The 7,147-nt window shown below is 38.7% G+C and overlaps 1 long non-coding RNA gene across 1 annotated transcript; it reads right to left on the reverse strand.

Moving 5' to 3' along the window:
- Nucleotides 1–691: 691 nt before the first annotated feature.
- LOC124997937 lies at nucleotides 692–1,655 on the reverse strand. The gene is made up of 3 exons (XR_007111005.1): nucleotides 1,579–1,655; nucleotides 1,354–1,455; nucleotides 692–1,258 (listed from the first exon to the last, which is right to left on the reverse strand). It is a non-coding gene; the product is annotated as an uncharacterized LOC124997937 (long non-coding RNA).
- Nucleotides 1,656–7,147: the final 5,492 nt, after the last annotated feature.

Consider the following 7,147-nt stretch of genomic DNA (forward strand, 5'->3'; position numbering starts at 1 on the left):
CAAAAAAGCAATCCTTTGGTCCATCTGGGAGAAGTCCAACATACAGGCAGAGAGTATTAGGGTAAGCAAAAAGCCCGCCCCGAAACCTCCGCCTCTCACCCGGAGCAACTCCAGCAAAGAAGAAAGTCCAACCCCTCTCAAGGACTTGGGTTCCAGAGCCAATGCTATGTGACGATGTGGGGCAGACTATATCTAGTCGATAACGCTCCACCTCTTCCACAAGCTCCAGCTCCTTCCCCGCCAGAGAGGTCACGTTCCATGTCCCCAAAGCCAGTTTCCATAACCGTGGAACAGACCGCCAAGACCCCCGCCCAATCCACACTGCACCGGACCGTTCCTGGACCTCCTGTGGGTGGTGGGCCCACAGGGAGGCGAATAACCGGTAACCGCTTCAGGCTTGGCCTGGCTGGGCCCCATGGACAAAGGCCCGACCACCAGGCACTCCCCCACAAGCCCCAACCCCAGGACTGGCTCCAGGGTGGGGCCCCGGTAGCCCTCCGGGCCAGGTACACTGGCTCTCGTTTGTCTTAATCATTCAGGGTCTTTGTAACCGTCCTTTGTCTGACCCTTTGCCCTGGGACCAATCTGCCCTGGGAGGCCCTACCAGGGGCAAAATGCCCCAGACAGCATAGCTCCTAGGGTCATTAGGGCACTCAAACTCCTCCACCACGATAAGGTGACGGTTCAAGGTATTAGTATGTATATAAACAACAGGTTATACTCATGTGAAATGGTTTAATTACAGAAGTGATTAACAGAAAATGAACCACTAGTTAGGAGTTCAACTAAACTTAACAAATCAATCTCTTTAATCACTGCAATAAAAGGTTACATAACAGTAACTTTATCTTTACAAGAAGTGCTAAGAAAAGTATATATATATCAAAGAGCATGCATTGAGATGTTTTGTGTCATATCATACCACCCAGATACATATTAAAAACAGAGAGGAAACCAGTATTTCACAAAAATTAAACCTGCACAGAATATTAAACTGTTACAGTCACTCATCTCTAGACTTCTCCAAGCATATTTTGAGACTTTCTTGCAGTCTTTCTTCAGTGTCATGTAGTTGTTCAGTGTAGCTCTCCATATTTTGGTTTGTGTAAGTCATGGTTTTCTCCAAGAAATCCTTTATCCTCTCCTTCAGTTCAGACTCATCAGACACTTCCCCCACCAGCTCCAAAACATAATCAAGCTGATCTTTGACTTCATCAAGTACATCTGAAACGATTTCAACTCTTCTCTTGTGTGATGACTGATGGAGGAAGAAAATAATTGTTGTTTAGCTCCTGCACACACAGCACACTCTCCAGAAACTGAATATGAAGTGAAGGAAGATTAAATACACACCTTATTTCTAACTAGTTCTTCTACTGCTCCCTGAGAGTGCTTCTTCATTAAATCCAGAAATTTCCAAGAACAAACCTTTGAGTGTTTCACATGTGCTGCATTCTTTAAATGGAGAAATGAACAAGAAGAAAGTTAATTAGCCCATAAAGACTTCCAGATGATGTAAATGCACATACACATATAAATGTGCGACTGCAAAACAAGACTAAGCAACAAAGAATGTACCAGTTTGTCCATGGTACTTGTCTGTGAAGTTGCAACATGAAGCAGATTGAGCAGAGAGAAGATGAGGAAGAGGCCTTTTGGGGGTGACACTGATGCTGCCATCATAACTAAAACACTCTGTGAAGTTGACACAATAAAAACAACCGTAAGAAAAACACAAGAGAAACTTTTTACAACAGTTTGAAGTGAAGTAAGATTTAATTTACCTGCTGGGTGAATGGAAGGAGAGCTACTGCTGAGCAGGTGGAGAATAAAGAAATGACACACGACAAATGTTTTATACATATGCTCCTGTAGCCACATAGCTCATGTGATGGGTCATGTGTTCAATGCGGTGATATCCAGCCAAAAAGCTTTTCATGCAGTTTTTTTTAAAAAATCTCCCTCTCAGCTGACAGAATGTGACTGGAGAGAGTGTGTTGGGCTGAGGTCAGTAATGATGCAGATTACACTAGGAGAAAAAAGCAAGAGAAACTTGACTTCACTGTACTTTCACTTTCATTTCTCAAATTATTCCACTTTACAGCAAACGTGACAACAAGAAACACAATAGAAATACTCTGACAATAATCCGGCACAACAGTATGTGTCACTTCATCAGGAGATTCATTCAAAATTTCACCTCCCTTCTCTCTGGTTACAGAAGCAGCCGCCTCCCATTAACCAAGTTAAACTAAAGTAGTAATTTTAGGACACTTGATTCTTCTGACAGCAGCCACAGCTCTGCTCCTAATACCATCATCACTGTTCTATAAGGCTTAAATAGTAGAGCATCAATAAAGACATAATAATAATAATTAAGAAACAGTCCACGTTTTACATATTCTTGGTGTCACGTTCTGTATGACTCACCTGTATTTGTTTGTGTGAGGGAGTGCGTGCATCATGTCCTGCATTGTTTGGATACCATGGAGGACATGTTGGTATCTACCTGACTGTGATGTGCTTTTTTCATTTCTTTGTAGCAGTTACACTTTACATAATTATTCCAGTAAATGACAAACGTGAAAAAGAAACTTGTGGAAGAATCACAGACAGCATGTTTCATTTGTCTACTTAGTGCTGACAACGTTAAATTCTGGTATAACAACACACCTCAAATGTTGTAGATAACTTAGCAACATGATGTGTTTTATGTCTTCCACTGGAGGCTGAAGGCTGGGGCTATAATCAGTGGTGCTGTCGTATGACAACTATCTCAGTACAAGATTAAAAGCGTCAGAGCAGCGTCTTCCAGTTTATCAAGTTTCAGGAATTTTCATGCCAACTGTGTCATGTAGATATTAGTTTCATCACGTGACTTGCCGTCAGCCTCAGCGGTGCATGTTCCTAGACTGTCCAAAAACTAGAAAACAGTTTCTTCACAACATTCATCTGAAAAGATAATCTAGGCTGGAATCTTTGTGAGCTGCCTGACAATAGAGCCTGCAGTCAGTGAGCGTCAAACAAACACTTTTCAGGAAGTGTGTGCTTCACGTCTGACAGCTGTTACGAAATGAGGAATCAGACAAAATGAGTTTTTAATTATTGCATTTATTTGTATTAGTACGTATATAAACAACAGGTTATACTCATGTAAAATGGTTTAATTACAGAAGTGATTGACAGAAAAGGAAACACTAGTCAGGAGTTAAACTAAACTAAGGAAACAATCTCTTTAATCACTGCAATAAAATATTAAATAACAGTAACTTCACCTTTGGAAGAAGTGCCAAGAAAAGTATATATATCAAAGAGCATGCACTGACATGTTTTGTACCTTATCGCACCACTCACACACACGTTAAAAACAGAGAGGAAACCAGTTGTAAATTGTTCAAGTGTACATAGTTTTCACGCAGTAATTCATATTAACATGCTAGTGCAGCCTATACATATATATACTTCCACACATATCTTCATATTTTCTTGCACTGTAGATTCTGGTGATTTTGTTGGTGTGTTATGTTGATGTCGGTGTATGTTTGTGGACAAGCTACTGGACACTTGGGAATTAATAAAGTAATAAACTATTCTCTGTTCTATTTTGTAGGATTACACAAGAACTAAAACTGCACAGAATATTTCACAGAGAGACAGAGATGTGAACTAGAACTGTTACAGTTCAGCGTGATGCTGCTCTAACAGTTTTATTAACATGTAAATGTTTTGCAGTCTTTCTTCTTTGTCCTGTAGGCGTTTAGTGTAGTTCATCATTTTTTGGTCTGTGTATTTCGAGGTTTTCCCCACGAAATGCTTCATCGTCTCCTTCAGTTCAGACTCATCAGACACTTCCCCCACCAGCTCCAAAACATACTCAAGCTGATCTTTGACGTCATCAAGTACATCTGAAACAATTTCAACTCTTCTCTTGTGTGCCGTCTGATGGAGGAAGAAAAAAAGACTTTTTACACACATTAAATTACAAATAATTGTTGTTTAGTGCCTGCACACACAACACACTCTCCACTTGTGAAGAAACTAAATATGAAGTGAAGGAAGATTAAATACACACCTTATTTCTAACTAGTTCTAGCTCTGCTTTGTGATGGTAGTCCTTCAGTGATTCCAGAAATTTCCCAGAAGAATCATTTGAGCGTGATCGCCTTAGAATTACACCCTGTAAATGAAGAAAGTTCCAGTTAATTAGCCCGTAATGACTTGCAATTGATGTATATGCAACAAAGAATATACCCGTTTGTCCGTGTTACTCGTCTGTGAAGCTTCAGCGTAAACCAGACAGATCAGAAAGAAGATGAGGACGAGGTCTGTAGCCAGTCCTCTGCTGCTGGGTGACACTGATGCTGCCATCACAACTGAAACATTCTGCGAAGTTGACACAATAAAAAACCCCTATGAGAAAAACACAAGAGAAACTTTTTACAACAGTTTGAAGTAAAGTAAGATTTAATTTACCTGCTGGGTGAATGGAAGGAGAGCTGCTGCTGATCAGGTGGAGAATGAAGAAGTGACACACGACAAATATTTAGTTCTTCAGCTGTCAGATTGTTTGTCACCAATGACGCGTGTGATGTCTGTTCTTTCACTTTCATTTCTCAAACGAAACATGGCAACATGACGCACAACATAAACACTCTGACAAAAATACAGTACAACAGCTAAACTGAATTAAATTAAAACAAATACATTTAAATTAGTATCAATTTTACGTTTTTAATGTCCCTATCACACCAGCTTTTGGAGGTAAGTGATGTGCAGTTAATATATAAAAAAAATGTTTCATGATAAAATATTTTGCCTCTACTGTGTGTCACTTGTGTGTGTTTGCATTTGTCTTTCTGAGGATGTGTGCTTATCTTTTCCTGCATAGTTGAAGGATTACATGTAGGACAGGCTGGTATCTACCTGACTGTGTTGTGCCTATATTACGCAAATGTTCCAGTAAATTACAAAAGCGAAAAAGAAACCCATAAAAGAATCACAGAAAACGTGTTTGAATCCTCTAATTTGTGCAACTTAAAACTAATGGAGAGTTTGACTTGTGTGGTTGTTTGCAGGGCTTGTCATTAACTTTTGTACATGTGCTAAAGCCTCAAGGGGGAAAATAAAAGAAAAAAACGAGATTTACAAACCTTTTAAATGTAAATGACCCTTGACCTTGATGTAATACATTTATCCCATTGAAATGTGTTATTTAAATGAATACATTTACTGGAATTGAAACACATATATTGAATATAATATGGCTCAGAATTTATTGAATATTATTGCCTTATAGTTTCTCAACAGTACTTATTTGTTATAATTTGTTTACTTGTTTGTGTGCACTTTTTATTTAAGCTTTTTCTGAAAAAAAAATTGATAATAAAGCATTTTCTATTTAATTATAAACTTTGTCCTAATTCTGTCCTGGGTTTTAACTATTTAATAATAATAAAAAAGGGAAACATCACAAAAAACATTTAGCGATTTAGCAATTCAATGACGCATCCAGTACCACCTTATTTATTGAAAAGTATCTGTATCAGCGATACTGGCCCGTATGTACTTGGTATCGGATCGATACCAAGACTATTCAGTATCGCACACCACTAGTGTTTGCGATTGTAAAGACAACGTCTGACTACAGTGACATCAGCTGTCCGTGTTAATCGGTCAGGAATGGACCAATGAGCAAACATTGTAGGCATGCAGTGCTCATGTGAGGTGTATTGTCGCACCAGAAAGTAGAACTGTTTACTGTAAGTATCAAACATGTGACAGCAATCAGTAGCCTCATCTGTCTTCTGTTGATATCTATGTTTGATAAGCTCCTGGACTGGAACGATGCCCACTTGTTTACTCTAATTGATGCTGTTTTTCTGTAAAAGGCATCCGACAAATGCTACTTCAGAGATAATGAAAGCAAATCGAAAAGAGGCAAATCACACAGGTGACGACAGGAGTAGCCTATAAAAAGTACTGACACTGTGTCATCTTGTCATTGTTACATTTTCCACCTTTGCTGTAGTTCTCCTTCCACTCTCCCAGCAGGTAAGAACAGTTTGTTTAACATCAGGTTCATTGTGAATGCATTCTACTATTATTTTCTCTCACTTTTTATTTATTTATTTTTTTTAAATCTAGAACAACAATGGCAGTAGTCGGGTCGTTCAGAATCAGAGGAGTGACTGACGGAAACACCAAAGTCCTCTTTCTCCTCTTCACCCTGCTGAGCCTGGTTTGCTTTGCCAGTTCACTGATGGACGAAGATAAACTGGTAAATTAATTTGCCATTGAAAATAATCTCATATTAATTCATGTGTATAGTCAGTCATGTTTTTGTTGTTGGGTTGGGTGCTATCGTACATTAAAGTCTATGACATTCCTACATCAAGCTAAATGTGACTGCATCTCAGGTCTTACTCTGATATTACAGGAAAACCTGAGAGTGTTTGTTCAGAACAAACGACGAGAAAATGAAGAACAACAGGTGAGTCATTCAAACTTAAATGTTGCTTATATGTTGACTGAGAGGCATTCAGCCCGATCTCAGTGTGACATAGCACATAAAAGTGCGTTTAAGCTTTAGTTTATAATAATAATAATAATAATAATAATAATAATAATAATAACAATAATAATAATAATAATCATAACAATAGTAATAATAATATTTTTTGTTATCTTCATCAGGCAAACATTACTGTAATACAGTCAATATTGTCAGAGCTCGATAAGGCAGAACTGGACTGGGTAAACACTGAACTGGAAATCCTGAGGAGAGCACCACCTGTGTTCAAGCCACTGCTGGATGCAGCAGAGAAACGCCAAGCTGAAGGAGTCCCAGAGTACAGACGTGATACTGAGCAGGAGTTTGAGTCCATAGCTGCAAAACTCAAGAAAGATGAAGAGAATCTGAGAAACATGGAGAAGCTCATAACATACCTGGAGGAAACTGAAGCTGAGCTCTAACATGTTTGTCAGCGTCTCTGTTTTGTGTATCATATCTTTTCTATCTTTGAAGTTATGAATAGTTTAGATTTCTGAATGATCAACACTGTGTTGTGTCATTTCTATTGGTGTGTAATGTACTTTTCCTGTATGGATTATCTTAAAATTAATATATTCATATATAGTCAGGAGTGTG

This window comes from Mugil cephalus, chromosome 1, assembly GCF_022458985.1.
Source record: "Mugil cephalus isolate CIBA_MC_2020 chromosome 1, CIBA_Mcephalus_1.1, whole genome shotgun sequence".
NCBI classification, from domain to species: domain Eukaryota; kingdom Metazoa; phylum Chordata; class Actinopteri; order Mugiliformes; family Mugilidae; genus Mugil; species Mugil cephalus.